Source organism: Cyanistes caeruleus, chromosome 23, assembly GCF_971803275.1.
Source record: "Cyanistes caeruleus chromosome 23, bCyaCae1.hap1.1, whole genome shotgun sequence".
In the NCBI taxonomy this organism is placed as follows: Eukaryota; Metazoa; Chordata; class Aves; order Passeriformes; family Paridae; genus Cyanistes; species Cyanistes caeruleus.
In genome coordinates this window covers 3,701,557-3,721,715 of record NC_141723.1, presented here as the reverse complement: position 1 = coordinate 3,721,715, position 20,159 = coordinate 3,701,557, and the positions used below count along the sequence as shown (strand labels likewise).

The window sequence follows — 20,159 nt, the reverse complement described above, 5'->3', positions numbered from 1 at the left end:
CCTGGGAATGTGTTATAGATACATTTTATATTGTTGGCTTTTCACAAATATTAAAATGAATGTTGTGTGTACAAGAATGAGAAATTTTGTTGTATTAATATAGTTTTCTTTATTTTTGTTACTGATGAAATTTAGAAATAGTGGTATAATACATGTATGTTAGGCTATGGCATAGTATTAAAATAAAAACTGCTTTGGTTTGTATAACCCAAAGACTGAGGAAAAAAAAAATAGCTAGAGAACTCCTGCATTTGTGAATTATCTTATCCAGATGAAGACAGCAGTGACCAGAACTCTGGGGGGGAGGAATTTATTGCATTTCTGGTATCAGGGAATGTAAATCTCAATGGCACCAAGAGGATTGATCTATTGGGAAGGGGGCAAGAGAAAACTGAACAGAAGAACACCAAAGATCCTAAGAAGAATGAATGAATATGTGAGAATTTATGGATATGTATGAGAATTTATGGATATGTATGAGAATTTATGGATATGTAGCAGGGTTCTGTTTTTAAGGGACAATCCTTTGTTAGTAAGGTGAATGCAGAGACACCCAGCTGTATCTGTATACTTTATTTTTTCTCCTAATTGTCTTTTTATTAAACTTTTAAATTCTATAAAAATTATGTGAACCTCGTTTTTCTGGGAATGGATGCCAAGGAAATGAAGCAGTGCACAGAGGGAAGCCTTTGTGAGCTGGGACTGAAGCGCTGCTTTCCCCATCCCAGCCCGATGAGGTGGCACTTGCAGAGATTTGCTTTTCAGCCTCTCCTTCACCTCAGAGCTGGATGCAAACCCATTAGCGTGTCAGGTTGCCACACAAATTCATTCACAGCTGCTCATTTCATTTTGGGATTCTCACTGCTTGTAAAACACACAAGTGCATCAATTATTGTAGCTCTGTGTGAGGACTGTGTTTTGTTTGAGGATTGTGAGTGGAGGAAAGCTTGGTCAGCAATTGTTGTCTTACCTTGGCTCCTGCTTTTCCTTAAATATAAATAAAGGAAATAAAGCTGAATCTCCTCCCAGCTGTCAGTAAACACAGACATAAATCATTCCCACATCCCTTAAAAGACCAGGAGACTGCAGTGGAGGGTTTTTAAGGATGCCCCTTATTGCTTATTCCTTCTATTCACAATCCATTGTGAACCAGAAACTTGCTGGGGTTTTGGCTGTGTTTTGCACCCTCCATCTGTGGATTCCCAGCTTTGACCTCCTCGTAGCACACTGTCAGCCTCTTCCATCTGAAATGACAAACACATTTGTAATAAATTAGACAGAAGAGAGGAGGAGGAGGAAGGAGAGGGAAGGAGGAGGAAGGAGGAGTAGGGAGGAGGAGGAGGAAGGAGGAAGTTTTCCAGTTTAAATACAACAGAATTGAAAAGTCTTTTGTTTTCTGTCAGTGAGGAACATCTCCCTGGTCATATTTAAAAGTGCTGTGTAAAATAGCAGAAGCTACTCAGAACATTGAATCTGTAAAATATCATTTTCTTTCCCTAAAACACCAATTTTCCAAAGGGAATTCCTTGCTGGCACTTCAGCCTCTAATCAGGCACCTCCTCCTGGCTGGGTATTCTGCTACAGTTTATTTTAGTGGTTGATTTATTAACATTAACAGAGTTAATAAATTAAATAATTTACTTTTAAATTTAAAATTTATTAAAAATTTATTTTAAAAAATTAAAAAAATAAAAATGAAAACACTTGAAAAAAGAAAAATAAAAAATGAAAAATGAAAAATGAAACGTGAAAAATGAAAAATAAAAAATGAAAAATGAAAAATGAAAAATTAAAAATTAAAAATTAAAAATTAAAAAAATGAAAAATAAGAAATGAAAAATAAAAAATGAAAAATTAAAAAAATGAAAAAAGAAAAATTAAAAATTAAAAAAAATGAAAAACAAGAAATGAAAAATAAAAAACGAAAAATAAAAAATGAAAAATAAAAGAAAAATAAAAAAATTAAAATTAAAAAATTAAAAATTAAAAATAAAAAATAAAAAATAAGAATTAAAAATAAAAAATAGAAATAAAAAATAAAATATAAAAGATAAAAATTAAAAGATGAAAATTTAAGAATAAAATTTAAAAAATTAGAAGTTAAAATAAAAATTAAAATAAAAATATATAATAATTATTTCTTTATTTAATAATTAATATTTAATAATATTAACTTAATATTTATATTTAAAATTTAATTATTTTTAACTTTAAACAAATAAGCAATTAGAAAAAAAAATAAAAATAATAAAAGGAATTTAGTCCACCGTAGGTTTCCATCTGAGCCCAAATTCTCTTACTCAATTCCCGCATTCCCGGCAGGTCGCGCTGTGCCCCCGGGGCCGGCCGGGCTGCGCTCCCCGCCCGGACACGGAGCTGCCTCCCCGCCTCCTCCTGCTGCTCCAAACCCTCCTCCGGTACCCACAGCAAACTCTCCAAACCCCGAACCGAGGGCTCGCTTCGTGCCCGACATCCTCAGCTGGAATTCATTTCTTTAGGAAAACTCACTTTAATTTATGTCCAAGCAGCTGAGGTGTCCCCATCGCACCTTTCCCCAGCTGCTGTGAAACGCTACAGAAATACATCGGTGCTCTTAAATAAAATAACCAAATTGGGAGTGAAATTCTAAAAAATTCTAAAAAAATGTAGGAAAAAATCAACATTGAAGTGTCACATGGCAGCTTATCAGCAGCAGAAATTAATATGTAGTGAGCAAATGCAAATTATCCCCTTTCAGGCCAAAGATTTGAGCTTCTTGGCTTGGCAAAGCCAAGAAATGCCTGCAACAGAACAGCTCTGACACATTCTAAAAGCATCTGGCCATAAAGGACTTAAGTGCTGCATCATCATCTCTGAGCAACCTTCAGGATTAGATTTCCACGGCACAATAAAAGCAAAAGGGATGCAGATATTCCTCTCCAGCTGAGCCCTGGTACCAAAACTGCACGTGTTTGCCTGGCTGTCCTCTCCTGGCTCCCCTGCAGGAATGGTTTTCTGGGGAATGACTCGGTTCCCCCAGCAGAGAGGAGCCAGGAATCGCCTGGAGGTCACCGAGGCAGCTGGAACCGGGTCAGCAGCTCCAGCCAGACTAAAAATCAGCCAGGACTAAAAACTGCTGCCAGCGATGTGTGGGGGATGAATCAAAGGATCCAGGAGCATTCCTGGTGCTGTGAGTGCCTGCCCTGCCCCAAAATTAACAGCACCAAAAGCGCCTTTTTGGGTGGTACTTTGGAAAAACAGGGTTTCCTTCTGGTGCTGGAGGTGCTCCAGGACAAAGGGACACTGTGAGGGTCGGTCCTGATCACCCTGACACACAGAGAAATGCACAATATCAGCACCATGCTCCCAGCAGGATTTTGTTATGAGCAAAAATTCCTACTAATGGAGAGGAAAAAAATGTTTTTTGTTTGTGCTCTCCTGAAAGAATTAATTTTATCTCTTTCTGTTACTTTCATAACATTTTCTTTATTCTAATGCATACATTTAAATCTTAAAGGTCCCTTCCAACCTAGTGATTAATTGAATTATCAAACCAGAATCCATTTGGGCTCTAACCTCTTTTTCTTCCCCATTTGTGTAGATTCAGCACGGAAGGATCCTCGTGCAGGCACAATCAGCCAGCGATAACAGCTGAGCTTTGACACGGAGCCACCTGATGATGTCAGAGCACAATGAAATATATTCACACTGATAAAAGTTTTATATCAAGTGATACCTCGGGAGCATCCACAGGGCCACAAATGCCCGGGAAGAACCAAGTGAAAGGTCAGTGGTGTGACCCACTAAACGCAGCCATTCCCATTCCAGTGGCACTACACAGCAGCAGTTACTGAATTCTGAGCATTCCTGTGCTCACAGCACACCTACAGCACCTAATTCAGGCTTTCCTCACGCAGTGCAAGCAATCCTCGATTACAAAGATTGCTGGTTTTCATTGGAAAGCCCCCGATATTTTATATTATCAGGTTTTTCTGCACAGGATCAGCAGTGGGAGGCAGAGCTCAGAACCCTCAGGGATGGTGAGGAAACCAGGGGGGTGCCCACTTTTTGCCACAAATGTGTTTGAGCAAAGCCTTTGAGGGGGAGAGGAAAAAAATGTCTTTTTTCTATAAAACACATAAGATTTATGCCAGCAATTTCATCCCAAAAAGAGCCAAGCAATGAGCTATATATCCCAGATGTGCTGAGCCAGCTGCACTAGGAGTGATCTGTTTGTCTGGCAAGGACCAGGTCCTCATCTCCTGCATGGAACCCTTGTCCAGCTGCTCCACCACACAGGGCAGCTTCCTGCCCCTGGACAAAAGTCCTTCCTCCTCCTCCTCCTCCCATGCTGCTGCAAACAAGGAATGGCACTTCCCAAGCAGTGAGGTGCTCTATAAAAAGCCTTTTTCTCACGTACCACAGGCATCACCACCCTTTCCCAGCATCTCAGAGCAACAGCAAACAAATAAACATCAACACTGGCTGTTTCTGCGAGAACTGAGGCAATAAAGCACATTAGTGCACGCTCTGAAGGCACAAGGATGAAGCCATTTCTGAGGCAGCAGCAATAAAACTTCACACATCCTCAGGAAAAGCTGGAAGCTCATCTCAATTTACAAAGAAATGTGCTTCCCCTAAAACGCCAGAGAGCTCCTCAGCTGGAATAAGGAGTATTAAGTATTAAGAGTATTAAGGATGATTTTTTCCTTGCCCAGCTACTCTGGGGGTCTGTAAATATTGAATTTGAGATACAGAGATACAAGGAGGGTGAATGCTGCACCTCCTTGGAGTGCACATCCATCCATAAAATAATAAAGCCCTTTATCTCCTGAACCCACAGAGTGTCAAACCCTCCCTCCCAGGAGGAGGAGTGGGAACAGGGGTAAATCAAGGTGAGGTGATTTGCTCAAGGCCACACATTAAACCTGGGCTTGGGGTGAGGGCCCTGCACTTCCCATTTCCTGCTGTAATGACCAGTTTATGGCACCTCCACCCCCGCAGTGACCCCCATTCCTTCATTGCTGCCCCATGACCACGCCAGGGATGCTTTAACAATGGCAGTCTGCCCCTTCCCTCCTTCACCTTGCTCAGCAAAACCTCCTCACCTCATTTCCCTTTCTAGGCAGAGCTTTACGGGCTCTTCCCCACCTCCTAACACACTCCTGGAGCAGCCAGCGCACAGCAGGGAGCACTTTGGTGCTTTAAACTCCTGAAAACTTTTGTCTTTTTAACTTCAGAGGGTCCTTGACTGACTGGCTTCCAGCACTAAAATCACCTTTCCTCTTGGCAGTATTTTTCATTGTGGTTTTTGTCCTCTTCCCATGCCATTTTCCCTCTTGAGGCATCAAATCACCTGCAGTCCATGATTTGCAAGTTATTAAATATGCAAATAGCCACAATTCTCTATAAGCTGACTCCATGTCCTGCTAATTTAAGGGTTTTTTTCCAGCAGAAGATGCTCATCAGGCAGCTCGAAAGGCCTCCCACAACTCTCACCCAGCACGGAACAGAGCAAGGCTGACCCCAAGTCTGGGAATCCATGGCGTGATTCCAAACACAGGCTGAGGTTTTTCAGGAAGATCAGGGAGCCCCTGGCACGATTCCAAACACAGGAATGGTTTTTCAGGAAGATCAGGGAGCCCCTGGCACGATTCCAAACACAGGAATGTTTTTTTCAGGAAGATCAGGGAGCCCCTGGCACGATTCCAAACACAGGAATGTTTTTTTCAGGAAGACCAGCTGCAGCCAGGAGCATTTCCAGCAGAATACAGATCCTCCTGTGGGTTATTTTAGTCTCAATGCCAAAATTCTGCCTCAGGAGGTTCCTACAGGACAGGCAAAGCTGTGAGGAAGAGCTGCCTCCTTGTCTTGTCCTGGTTTTGGACAAGTTTTGGCATTGCCACCGCAGGGATCTGCTCACTCTGGCAGTGGCAGCATTTCCTGACCCCATGGAAGCTCTGTCCCAGGGAAAAGCAGAGCTCAGCTCACTTGGAAGGGTCCAAGCCAAACCCCAGCCCTGTCTGGCCCAGCAGATCTCAGACTGAACCATGGAAATCCAAAAATCAGAGCAGGAAAGCTCTCCAGCTGCAGGATAACATTGCTAGTTCATAATTCCTTATCTCCAGCTGGTTTACAGCTAATTAAAAACCACTTTCTTAACAAAGTAATAATTTATGCTGATCCCTTCAATGCAATTACTAAGAATTTGAAAAACATGGTTCAGTTTCAATTCCACCAACTCATATTTCATGGGGTGGCTCTGCACTCCTGAAAAATCTCCCCGAACACCAAAATGCAAATTCCTTTCAGCTCCAAACGACAGTGGCACCAGATTGGACGTGCCAAACTGCATCCAAGAGCTGAGCAGCTGCTGAGAGGAAACTTCAGGAGGGAAAAAAGCAGGAGAGAGATGTGACTAAAGCAGGCTGTGGGAGAAGACAGAATTCCTGCTCAGGAGAAGTGCCTGGAGGCGTGGAACAGCAGCCCCCAGCACTCACCTCGGCAGCAGGAGAGGCTCCATGGGGAAAGGAGCTGTTTGGTCGCCTCTAATGAGGTCAAAGCCAGCCTTGGCTTCCACTGGAATTTATTTCCTCCTGCAACCCCAACAAAGCTCCCCAGCCTTTGCCTGGAGCTGCTGACATGTGCTGGAGGTTCTTGTTTTGGGTGCAGCTGTAGGAAGTGGGGAGGAAGCAGCGTTCCCACAGTCCCTGCTCCATCACCAGCTGCCTGGGCTTTGTCACCCACCTGCCTCACGTGGCTGGGAATGCTCTCCATCAGGAGGCAGCTGGCAAACAGCTCTGAAATAGGGCACAGAGAGGAGCAGCAGGGCAGGGATGGCACAAACACCACTGCCAGTCAGGTTTTCAAAAGCAGAACCTGCATGCTCTGGTCCAGTGGGGAGGTTGAACCCTTTCTGGCAATTTCTGCAATTGCTAATTGGCTTTTTCTTCCAGCAAATTCTCCAGATTCATCCTGATAGCCCCAAATCCAAGCCACTCTCACATCCCTGTTGGGAAAAATGCATTTTTAGCTGCTCGTTTTTCCCATTTTCCCATTTCTCCCCCACTGCTTGCAGGCAGGGTTTTTCCCGAGTCTTGAATTTGCAATCCACCCCTTTATCCTTGGGGTTTAACCACCTGCACAGCCCAAGGTTTTGTTCAGAGTCAGTAGGAGACAAATGACTCTCATGGGAATGATGTCTGTGGGTGTGACAGGATTTATGGTGCTGAGACAGTGACCAGGCCATGGAGCGTGTCCCCACAGGGTCACAGGAGATCCCTGCAGGCAGCAGAGCATTCCCAGGGAGCCAAACTCCTCAAAAGGGAGATGGATTTCCAAAAAGGAGGAAGGGAAGACACAGAGAAGCAGAGAATCAGGCATGGAATCCAAAAATTAGGAGGCAGCACCATGGTCTGGGCCATGCTCCAAGGCAGCCCTGATGTGCTCCAGGAAGCCTCAGCTGGAATCAGTGCCCAAAAAATGCCCAAATCTCATCTTTCCCCAAGAAACAGGCTCAGAAAAAACCTGTGGCACACACCTGAGCCCCAGGGCAGGTGCTGGCAGCCCTGGCAAGCCCTGGGGAAGGGATGATGCCATCCCCAGACATGCACAGACTGGGAGGCCAAGTTTTGCTGTTTATTGACTTATAAAGCAAGAACTGAAAGTAGGTCAGAAGGCAGGACACCCCAAAGGTGCAGAGAGCCATCCTCCAGTCCCTCTTTCCAGGAGGGTTCTGCCTGATGGTTCTGACTGATGCTTCTGCATGAGCAGAGCTGATTTTTAATGAAATTTTTAATGAAAAACCAGGAGCTGTTTGAGCCCCAGGCTGCAGTGGTCTCCCCCAGGCAATTCAGCACTCAAGAAATAAAGGAAGATGTTCACACCCCACTTCCTGGGCGCCCCAGGCAGAGGCATGGAAGCAATCCTGCATCAAAACTGAATCAAAAATCAAGCCCATGTGCAGCAAAGCAGAGATTATAACAGCAGATCCAGCCCAGCACTCACAGCTTTAAGCTATTCTTCCTGACTGTCCTACATAACAAACCCAAACAAATTAAGGAATGAGTAATGAAAAAGGTAGGAGGTGGCAAGGCTTGTTTTGGTTCAGGAAAGGATTCCCATCCCTTGCTTGGAATCTAAATTAGATTCAATTTAGATTAGAGTGAGGCAAGGCCAAATTCCCCTGATGAATGGGTTGCTGCAGTAAATCACTCAGATTTTGCAGCCATTCTTCAACAAATGTTGAAGAATGTTTCCTTTTTTCTTCTTCTCCTTTTGTTTCTGATCCTGTCAGCCCCATGCATGGCCCTGTTCCTCTGGGTTAGGACATCCCTTTTTATCTCCCTCAGAAAGGGAAGAACTAATTTGTTGTCTGGTAGGGAGAGAAGGTGTTCTTGGCCTGATAAGTGGATTATCTCCCTAAACAAGCTCTGTAATGCAACAAACCCCACACACTCACAAAACCAAAGGAATCCATCACAACCAGGGATGTGGCATCCAAAAGTGAAAGCTCCCTCTCCTGCACAGCACACCCAGGCTTTTGCTGGAGCAAAAAACTCAGGGAAAATGCACAAAATCAAATCTATATTCAGGCTTGCTGTGGCTGCAAATGTATCTCTGAACTCACAGCAGCATTTGTGGGGTCACACCACCTGCATGTGATTTCTCTGCCAGCTGAAAAGTGTTTAACAGCCTAAAAATTGAAAAAGAGAAATTATATCAGGAGTGCAGTGTGAGAACACCCCAAAAAAAGATGGGAATTGAGGAAATGGAGTCACTGACCCCCAGGAACTCGGCACTGCTCAGCCTTTATCCATTTGCTGCAGTCCAAGCTTGGGATTTTTACTCTGCTGAGTTTTCACTCTGACCCTGCACCCCACAGATTATCACTGGAGAGGTCAGAGATATCAGCTACGAGATCCAGCCCCTCTCAGGAGGGACCAACAACGTGTAGCAACCTAAAATAGAAACTGGACTGAAACTCTTTAACCTCTGACTCAGCCCCAGAGGAAGGCACGTGCTGATCCAGAACCTTGGAGCTGACACCTCCAAGGGCCAACAGGAAAGGGACTCTCGAGTGTAAGAGTGGCCAGGAACTGATTTCCAGCTGGTTCTGCTGGCTGCTGGGGTCTGTGTGAGCCCAGAGGCCACTGCTGACCTGTCCTGCAGGAGGCTGGAGAGCTGGAAAGCTCCTGGCTCCTCTTTGAGCCCACAATCCAGTGCCTGAGGTAGCTGAGATGGTTTGGCATAAGCCAGGGGTTCTCCAGGGATAATGGCTCTCTCTGATGGATCCAAATGAAACTGCTTTATTTCACTGGCCCAGCTTCCTTTGGAAGCACCCTGATATCTGCCTCTTCCTCAGAGAGGCCAATTTCACAAAGGGCAGCTGCAGAAACACGGAGATTTCATTTTTAATGCTTACCTTGTGCTTGAACACACTCCCTTAGGCAGAACCAGCCCATTCATCATCCTGATGAGAAGAAACACCCAGAATTACTTCTCAGAGTACAAGATAATTCCCACAGGACTGGTAATTTATTAAGCTCGATTTTCTTTATGGTGCATTTTTCCTTTTCTGAACTTCGCAAAACTGTTTCACTGCTGTGCTCCAGCCTTTGTTTCCTGCTAGCACTGCATATAATTCCTCCTTTCTGCTGTTTGGTTTCACATGGTGGTAAAATTATGCTCATTTTGTAGCATCACTTCAGTAGGTGAATAAAATCCTTTGGGGTGCAAGACAGCAATGCTGATTTTGTGCAATAACCTGATAAAACCAGACATTGTTCCCAGGAGCTGTTCTCTTGAATGGATGGCCAGAAACTTCTGAAATTATTAATCTTGAAATTTATCATGTTAAAGAGTAATCTACTTCCAAATGATGCAGCAGCTTTAACTCCTGCATGTTGGGGAGCCAGTGCCAAGTAGTGTCAAAATTCAGGGTTCTGAAACAGCTAAATTGAAAGTATCATTCTGTGCACATGAAGTATTGAAGTATCTGACTTCCTTTCCAAGGAGGAAGGCACTACCTCATGTATTTTAATTTGCTGTGATTACAGTTTTCATAGGAGAGAGGAATAATTATAAAGTAAAATAAAATAAAATAAAATAAAATAAAATAAAATAAAATAATAAAAAATATATAATATATAATATATATCATATATCATATATCATATACCATATATCATATATCATATATCATATATCATATATCATATATAATATATAGTATATCGTATATCATATATCATATATCATATACCATATATCATATATCATATATCATATATCATATACAACATTAACAACATTAACAACAACAACAACAACAACAACAACAACAATAATAATAATAATAATAATAATAATAATAATAATAATAATAATAATAATACACATTTTGGATGTTTTTTAGTCATCCCACCACACTCTCTGTGCTGCTCTGCAATTTCAAACAATCACAAGGAGATAAAATTGGAGTTTATTATTGCTGAGAAGCGCCTGGTTTGTGCCCAATAAATCCCTGGGTCAGTAACTGAGCTGTGCATGCCCCCAAAATTAAATGGATGTCGGCACCAAGGGTGAAAACTCAAACAGTGCAAACCCTCACGACACAGGAGCTCACATGGAATAAATCACAGGCTTTTCCATGGCTTTTGGGCACTCTGTGGGGTCAGATCCCAAAGTGCTGCACAATCCTCTCCTCAGGGTTTTCTGAGCTCGGCCGCCTTTGGAGGGGGATGAGCCCATCCAGACAGACCCCAAGTCACATATTTGATCCAACACCGTTATTTCCCACTCATCCCAAATGCCTGCCTGCCTCATTAGCAGAGAGGCCAAGCTCCAGGGGCAGGCTGGGCGCCAGCCTATTTATCATTTGCATTTCAGCATGGCTTTCATATTTGCAGAGTGCTGTGCAAACACCAATTACTGCCGGGGCTGATTAACCCGTGCTGCTTCCAGCTGCAGCTCCATCCCCGCCAGCACCCAGCTGGCCCTGCCCTGTCACATCCCCAGCACCCTGGCACTGCCCTGGGATGGCTCTGCACTCAGAGTTTATCAATAATCACCCAAATTGGCGGCCAAAAAGCATCCAGGCCGAACACTGCGCTCGTGTGGCGTGGGAGCTCTGCAGGACAGGCAAACAGACACAAGGAAGCTCATTGGACAGGATAATTCAGTTTCCCCCTGCTTTTTCCATATTTTCCCAGGGTTATCAAGAACATAAACATCTTTTGCACCTCACAGTCCTTGTCCTTATTAAGCTCAGAGTATCTCCTGTAATTTGGTTCTCTTCTGTCTGCTCTCTTCCAGCTCCAAAGCCACAGAGCAGCTGGTGCTGGTGGCAGGAGAGGAACCTCCTGCACTGGGAATCACTCAGGTCAGACCCACCCCCAAAAGAACTCTGTTCTCCCTCTAGCCAAAAGCCTTAAGCTGAAGGAGGGCAGGTTGAGTTGGATATTCAGAAGAAATTCCTCCCTGTGAGGGTGCTGAGGCCCTGGGAAAGGCTGCCCAGAGCAGCTGTGGCTGCCCCATCCCTGGCAGTGTCCAAGGCCAGGCTGGAGCAGCCTGGGATAGTGGAGAGATACTGGGATAAGATAATTTTTAAGGTCCCTTCCATGCCAAACCAGCCTGGGATTCTATTTTGGCTCACAGCTCCCAACAGGGTCACTTACTCATCACAAAAACTTCGCACACTGAGATGGATTTGGTGACACACAGGGAGCCTCTCATTCAGCCTTAGCTTTTCCACAAATCATCTCACCCTAGATGCATTCAAAATATTTGACTCTTGGAGCAAAACTTGATGGGATTTGCCAGATCCTCTTTCAGTAGAAGTCAGCATTAACTGCAAGTATTTCTGCAGCAAATCAGTGTGACCAGCACGAACTTAATTCCCAGAAAAATGTGTTCCCAGGAAGCCCAAGGAGCACGCATGCCTCCGTTTGGGGCTGGCTCAGACACGTCTGAGCACAAACACCAAATCAAATCTCACTTTAATATTGAAACAATGTCGTCTGGACTCATCCCTGTGCATTTGTGCCTCAGGACAGGCGATGTCTGCCTGCCCTGAGAGCAGCTCTTTCATCTGGAGTGTTCTCCCTTTATCCAGGCAGAGGATAAATGCCTCCACGGGGTAATTATCATCTCATCTCTGCCTGCCACGCTGAGAAACTGCTGGCTGGAGGTGCTGCTTTCTTCCTCTTGGCTACAAAGGCAGGAGGAGTGATGAGTGCAGAGTTAAATTAGATGAGCTGCATCCCATCCCAGGCAGCTCTGTGCTCCTGTTCTGTAGCTCTTTAGCAAATTAAGAGGGCAAGGGACACACAGAAATCAGGCAAGGAGAGTCAGGGCTCATCCTTTCACTGGATCCTCCTGCTGAGGATCACACATGGACAGGACACAATTCTCAACCAGATTTCCTGGCTGATCCTGCACAGATCACTCTCCATGACCCTTTTCTCCATCTGCAGACTGCAGATGATGCTCCCAACCTCCTCTGCCAATTCCTCTTCACTTTACTGATGAAAAGAACCCCAATCCTAACACAGATGTTCCTTCTCACTCACTAAGGGCATTTAAAAATGCTTTTTTTAAAACCATGAAAATAAAACCCTGTGACATTCCCCGAGCTGAGCACAGTAAAAACAGATCCAACAGACATGACTTATAGAACAAAGAGCTGCAGGGAACATCTAAAGCCAGCTAACCTTTTCCATTCCACATTTCAGGGCTGCTCAACACAAAATGCTTCACTAAAACAAGGCTGGGAAACACTGAAGCACATATTGCAGCTAAAAATTTTGCATTCTTTGTGGGTAGAAGAGCTTTACAAAACATTATCCACGCTATCCTGAGCCACTTCCAAAGGCAGGCAGACTGAAAATCAGGGAATTCTTTGCTAGCCAAGCCCCGAGCCTGGAGCTTTAGGTATTTCTTACTAAACTTTATTCTGGTGTGCATGGAGTGGGCGGTTGGACTGGTTCTCAGCAGCACTCAAACAATACCCGGTGTAAATCACAGTCAAGGGCATTTTCCCAGGAGGAAAGGAGGGGAAAGGTGAGGCTGGATTTTCCTGCAGCTCCAGGGGCCTCAAGGTGGAGAGCAGGAGGTGGAAACTGCCCATGGATGGGGCCAGTTCAGGATGGCACTGCTGGGCAGGGCTGGCAGGCTCTGGTGCCTGGGGCACCTCTGCCACCTTCCAGGGGCCTGGGAATGGCATTCCCAGGGAATGGCAGCCTTAATCCCTCCTGCTCTGCCTCTGGGCACCCAGAGCACCCAAAACCTCCTCCCCTAAGTGCCAGGAGTTGGTCCATGGTGGTTCCTGCACCCAGGCAGGAGTTTGGCCCAGCCAAAATGTTTGGGAATTCCAGAGGCAGGGGAGGATTTTCCCCTGTTGTTATAAATGCATATCCTATTGGCTTTTCACAAATATTTTGATGAATGTTATATGTATAAAATTAGAAAATTTTATTGTATTAATATAGTTTCTTTTATTCCTGTTATTAATGAAACTTAGAAATAGTGGTATAATACATATATACATTAGGCTATAACATGATATTAAAGCACAAACTACTTTTTGTTTAACCCAGAGACTAAAAAAAAATAAATAAAAATAGTCAGAGACCCCCCTGCATCCTAAAATTATCTTGTCCAGATGAAGACAAGCAGTCCTCCAAGCCCTCCAAAGGAAAAATTTATGGCACCCGTTATTGGAGGACATAAAACCCAGTGAGGCCAATAAGACTGATCTATTGGGAAGGGGGCAAGGAAAAATTAAACAGAGGAACACAAAAAATCCCAAGAAGAATGTCTGAATATGGATGAGAATTTATGGATATGTAGTAGGGTTCTGTTTTTAAGGGACAACCCTTTGTCAGTGAGGTGAATGCAGAGATACCCAGCTGTATCTGTATACTTGACTTTATTATCTACTAATTTTCTTTTTATTAAACTTTTATATTCTATAAAAAATGTGTGAACCCCATTTTTCACACTGTGAATTTCTTACTCTCACTCTTATGGCACCAGCCCTTCCTCCACATCCTCATTTTACCTTTAATTGTTGATGTCCATCCCCAGACTGGGGGAAAGGATGCTGTGGCACCTTTGGATGAGATGACCATGGAGACCTGCCCAGCCCCTCCACGGCTTTGACAAACATGAAACAAGTTTTTCTTGACCCCAAGTATTCTCTCTGAGCTCGAGTGCAGGCAGGATTGCACACTGAGCTGTGCAACAAACCCCTGTGATCCTCAGATTCCACAGGGAAAATGCTATTTGCAAGCTCAGATCACAGCCTGGTTGTGAAACACTTTGAGCTATTTCAAGGCCATTTTCTCTGACCCCTGGAGCCTTCTCTGAATTTTACTCAAGAGCACAAACGTGCCATTTCTAGAGATAGAATTTCTAGAGTTTCTAGACGGTGGGGTTTCAGGAGAAAATACAAATGAAAGATAAAACACATACAGATTGTCTGAAATACCTTTTCAGAAGGTGTGAGGAACTGAGTGGAGAATGTTTTCCTTCCTTTCCTTGCAAGCAGCCAACAGAATTCCACTGTGATGATAATGCATGGAAATGAGAAATATTAAAAAATAAATTAGCAGAATGAAAGAAAAGGGGGAAGCAGACTTCTCTTGAAATGCTTCCATAGATTCTTTTCCAAGCTGCCTGTTCCGGGAGCACCTCCACAGAATCCACCCACTTTTCTGGGAAGTCAAAAACGCAAAAATAGCTTTAAACCAGTCATTCCCAAACGTGGCTCGCTTCGTTCTCCCACTGAGCCACCAAAACCCACAGCTCTCAACACCCTTTTCAACCCCTGCCATTTTAACTCTGCTTCCTCCTGCAGAGCTGGCAGTGCCAGGGCTGGGGGTGGCAGAGGTGAGGCTGTGCCAGCTCCGGCAGCTCCGGGAGCCACGAGCCACCCCTGGGCCAGCCCCAGCCTCGGCAAGCCGTGACTAAAGCCCTGCCTGGCTCTGCCAGCAGCTGTTGCAAGCTGTGAGCCAGGATTTTGGCATTCCCAGCTGAAACCCTGGCCACCTGTGCCCTGCCAAAGTGACAAGTTCAGCGGGGTGACACGGCAGGACGGGGGATGCTGCTGGGCTGACCCACATCCAACCAACTGAGTCAGGTCTAATCCCTTTCCAGGTCATGCAGCTGGTAAACATCTGGCTGTGGCACCTCAGCCACCTTCCAGGGGGAATTATCCTGCAGGTCTCGTCCTGCTGAAGCAGCTGGCAATTGTTTGTGCAGTCACATTGCTGCGCTGACCTGCTTTCCGTCACAAAAACACCCCAAAAAAAGCCACGGGACGGAGATTTCCCAAGCAAACCTTTGCCAAATAAGGCTCAGTTTGGCTCCACGTGAATTTGGGAATGAATTCCTGCCTGCTCAAAGTGGTTTTTGGTGAAAAATGGATGTGGCTTTCAGGCAGAGTGGACATTTGCAGATCACCAGCAGCTGTTTGTAGAGCAGGTGTTCCAGCAGCAGGGGCTGGGAGCAGCCTGGGACAGGGGAGGTGTTCCTGCACAGGGCAGGGGTGGAACGGGATGAGCTTGAAGGTCCCTTTAACCCCAGGGGTTCCAGGGTTCCGTGGTGCTGTGATGGCTCAGGACACATCACACATACCAGGGCTTTTACAAGCCTGGCCACTTCCTCCCCTGGATTTGCAGAGGTGCTTCGGGGTCAACACACCCCTGAAAAAAACCCCTTTTTCTCTTCCTGTGTGTGCAAATTCAGCTGCACAGAAGCCCAAACTCACATCCCTCTTTTAACCATCCCATTTTCCTGATTGCATCCCAAAGAATTCCTGCCTCTGGCACTCTCCAGGCTGTGATGCCTGTCAGGAATGGGGCTGGGTGTGTTCTGGAGCAGCAGATTCTGACTGCAGACCACAGGCTGGCTCTGGGAGTTCCTCATCCTGCACATCAAGATATTATATTTTAAAATATTTTTTTAAAAAGTTAATTTTAATTTCAGATTTAATTTTAATTTTAAAATAAAAATTTTAATCTTTTAAAAGGAAATTTTTCTTTTTTTCACCTGAGAATGATCAAAGCATCAAGACAGCAGCTGTTTGAAAGAATGGAATTTAAAATTTCCTATAAATCATGAAATGTTGGGAATATCACCGTGTTTAAAGAAAGAAGTTCTGTATTTTTGCATCAATTTCTAGTCCTGGCTGCTCCTGGCAGCCTCAGGAAGTTACAAGGAGGAAAATCAATTTTCTTTACTGTTTTTTAAAGCAATATGAATCCAGTAATGCTTCATACTTAGGAGCATGAGGAAGCAGGAAGATAAAATATTAAGAAGAGTAAAACAGTCCTGGATGCTGTGACTCGCTTGTGATTTGTTTTTCTTCCTCACAGACAGAAAACATCGACAGAAAATTGATTCTCAGTGATATTCCCTCTAACAAGAAATGTGTAAATTCTGATTTTTGAACTCTCTTTGGGCAGGCAGCAGCGAGCTCAGCACACCCTGATCTATAAATTAAAGACAGCCTTTTTGATGGTTTACATGAAAAGGTTTGGAATGAGCTGTCCATGTCAAAAAGTGACCAATATTGCTGCAGAAACCCAAAAACCCTCAGCAAACAAGGGCTAGAGGTGAAAAACAAGTCACTTCCCCCAGGATTCACCAGCTTTTCTTCAGGTGATGGGAAGAAATAAAGCTTGTGTGGAAATATATAGATATGAAATGCTGAGTTCCCATCTCTTTGTGGGTGTTCAGAATCCACCTCAGCTTCAAAAGGCTGAGGGAAAGGCCAAATCCTTCTGGAAAATCAAAACCTTGTCCTGAAATGACCCAAAGCTGTGGTGGCTGTGCCAGAGACACCAAGTCATGGTGGCATTTATAGTGAGATCATAACACAGTTCAGCATCTCAAATGCCAGCTTAAAAGCTGGGAATGAACCCCTCTACTCATCAGCATTTCCTGCTCATTTTGATTAAAAATAATGGAAAAATGAGGAGGGGAAAAAAGCCCAGAAATTCAGGTTTTCACGAGCTCCATGAGCAGCACTAAAGCAGGATGTGCAATTTCCCCTCTCAGGAGGTGGATGCTCAGACAAGGAGTGGTTTACAGCCAATGTCTAAATTACCACTGTCCAAATACCACTTAAGCTTTGTCTTAATTTGGCTCCTGGGAGGTTTTTACAGGTGCTTGACTCATTACTTATGGCCTCTGAATTACGGTTTAACATCTTTGGGTTAAATTAAGGAGAAAAAAAGGTAAAATTTGGCACCCACAGACCTGATGTCATGGGAGCACATTCCTGGAAGGCATTTCCCTGTCTCTGAGGCCATTTCCCATCTCCTATCCCACAAATTCCATTGTCACAGCTGCTCTGGGCACCCTGTGCCACCCTCACAGGGAAGAATTTATTCCCAATATCCCATCTAAACCTCCTGCCTTTCAGTTTGAAGCCGCTCCCCCTTGTCCTGTCACTCCAGAGCATTGCAGAAATTCTCTTGAGGGCACGGGAAGGTCACAACCAGGTCACCCCTGGTTTCTTCTCCAGAAAGGCTGAAAAATCCTCATTTTCTCATCATCCTGGAGCCTGGCTGCCACAGCTCCACCTTCCCCCCGTGCTGCTCCAGCACTGCCGGGGAGGTGGCAGGGATGTGCCGGGACCCCAGGGCACACTCGGGCTCATTCCTGGGCCATTTGGGGAATTTTTGGGGAATTTTTCAGGGCTTGGCTGTGGAAGGCTGAGCGCAGAGATTCTTGCGCCCTCTCCCGTCCCGCAGCCGGGAGCTGCAGCCAGCCCGCTCCACAGCCGAGAAAAACAGGTTTATTTAAAAATCCTTCCAATTGAAGCGGGTTTAAACAAAACCCGAGCGAACTTTAGCAAAATTCGGCATCGATTTACCGTCCTCTCTGCGGCTTCAAGTCCTTCCAGCTCCCGTGCTCGTCCTGCTTCATCCGAGATGGGAAAGCAGCACTGCAAAGCTCCTCAGGTAGAGGCAGTGCATCCACACTTTTACCTGGAAACCTGAGGGGATTTGACACTCTGAGCCCTGGGATCAGCCCCTACCAGTTCAGAAATGCGGCCTCCCTGTGCTAAATAACATCCAAACACTCTCCTGGATGTCTTTTCCCACGCATAGGTCTTAATTCCAGTGGATAAATGTGAGACAATAATCCAGAAGGATGGAGAAGTTCTGTTTCTAGATGGATCTTTAGGAACCAGCACAATTCTAGCTCATTTTCCCCTCAGCAGGGCCCAGCTGTGGCTGTTGTGACACACCAGGAGCACACGTGACAATCCCAAAGGTATGTTCCTCTCAGCACAAGCCACGTCTTGCCAAGCCAGGGGCAGGATTTGGTTGTGGAGCAGCCCTTGCCCAGAAATTCAGCCTGGGTTCACATCTGGGTTCTGTTCCCAGGACCATTTCGGTGCAACCAAATGACAAAACACAAATTTTGTCGTGACAAGTGACCCCAGCTAACAAGGAGGATTCAAACTGTCCAACCACCTTCTGCTGAAAAACAAGAGATTTTTCCTTTTTTTTACAATTCTCCTCATCCTTGCTTTATAACTCACAGGAAAAAAAAGCCCTTCAGCAGACAGACTTAATGGAATTTTGGCCACAGAACCTTAACATTGAATTTTCCCTTTGAGCTTGGCAGCTCCACACAGGGGGTTTGCCAGCAGCAAATCCTCTGTAAATCCTGAGCCATGGAATTGTCCACAGAGATGTTCCTAGCTCATCTCCTCGGCCACAGAGCCATCCTCCAGCAGGCAGATGTGTCAGGGTAAATAAATACCCCGTGTGGAGCAGGTTACTGGCTGCTTCACTGCCAAACACTTCTCTCATTTGCATTTCTAGCATTTGTCCCCAGGCAAAAGCCATCATGGTTTATAGAAGGCAAAATCTGCCCAAATGATCCAGATAAATGTCCTGAATCACAAACCATCGCTAAAAAGCACAAGGTGGTTGCTTTGTGGATCTGTGAATTGTTGGATGCAGATCCTCGTTTTCCATCTGGCTCTGGGTGAGAGGTCTCAGTCCCCACTTCAAACCTGGCAATGAGCAGGGTGAGATGTGCTGGCTTTCACATTTTGCAGCGCACTGCTTTTACCCACAGAGCTGATGTCGTGGGAGCACATTCCTGGAAGGCATTTCCCCGTCTCTGAGGCCATTTCCCATCTCATATCCCCCAAATTCCAGCCTGAGCATTCCAGCTGGATGTCAAATGCACTCACATTTCCTCTCCATCACCTGCTCTGGATCCTTTCCAGAGCAGAGAGGAGGATCTCAGTGCTGGCTATCACACAGCACAGATTCCCTGGATACAGCCAATGCATCCCTGCTCTTGCCACATTGGGAAACCTCAGACTCACAGACTTAGGGAAAGGGAGATATTCAGGACAAAACCCAGCTCTGAGTACATCAAGCAGCAGAAACTGAACACGAAACCTTTCCAGACCCACTCCTGCACCTTGCGCAATGTTCCAGGGTTAAAGAATGCCATGGAAAAAGACCAACACACATAAACTGAGAAGTGGGAGCAGCTGGAGGAGGTATGATACTCAAATTCCTGTGAACTTGATTTGAATACAAATTAGTCCCCTGTGGAGATAATAAATGATGTCCTTTGGATTTTCCCTCCAATAACAGCTTCTATCTACGGTTTGATAAAGTGAGTATTGATTATCTCCATTAACACGTCATATCTCTGACCACAATTTGAGTCATTTATTGGTGGCACCACACGGTATCTCCAGTGCATTTAAAGTTTATGGATTACATGGTACACTATCTATAATAGCAAAGAGTAAAGATCATAATATTAAAGACCAAATGCTGTTGGTCAGCAAGGTCAGATGGATGACAGACAAGTCTTTCCCCAAATAATGTTAAATTACAGAAAGCCATTCTTGTTTTCTCAGCTTTTCATCAGTTCAGTCTCAGAGGTGAAGAAGCAGCTTTAATCCTAAATGATGAGACTTGCCAGGTACCAGAAGTGTCACAAATCCCATTATCACTCCTACCTGGAAGCTGGTAATTGGTGCAAGACAAACCAAGAACTGTTCAGGCAAGAGCCCTGCTGGAAAAAAGCACCAGGAAGTTCATTTCTCCCAGCTCAGCATGCAGGTGGAAAACACATGAAATACGAGGCAAGGATTAAGAGTGAAGTCCAAGCTATGAAGCTTCAAACAG

At 44.9% G+C, this 20,159-nt stretch overlaps 1 long non-coding RNA gene across 1 annotated transcript; it reads right to left on the bottom strand.

The window, feature by feature from the left end:
• Positions 1 to 556: 556 nt before the first annotated feature.
• LOC111939400 (uncharacterized) lies at positions 557 to 18,215 on the bottom strand. Its single transcript, XR_002869258.2, has 4 exons — positions 17,864 to 18,215; positions 14,471 to 14,544; positions 9,404 to 9,451; positions 557 to 1,244 (listed from the first exon to the last, which is right to left on the bottom strand). It is a non-coding gene; the product is annotated as an uncharacterized LOC111939400 (long non-coding RNA).
• Between the last annotated feature and the right edge of the window lie 1,944 nt (positions 18,216 to 20,159).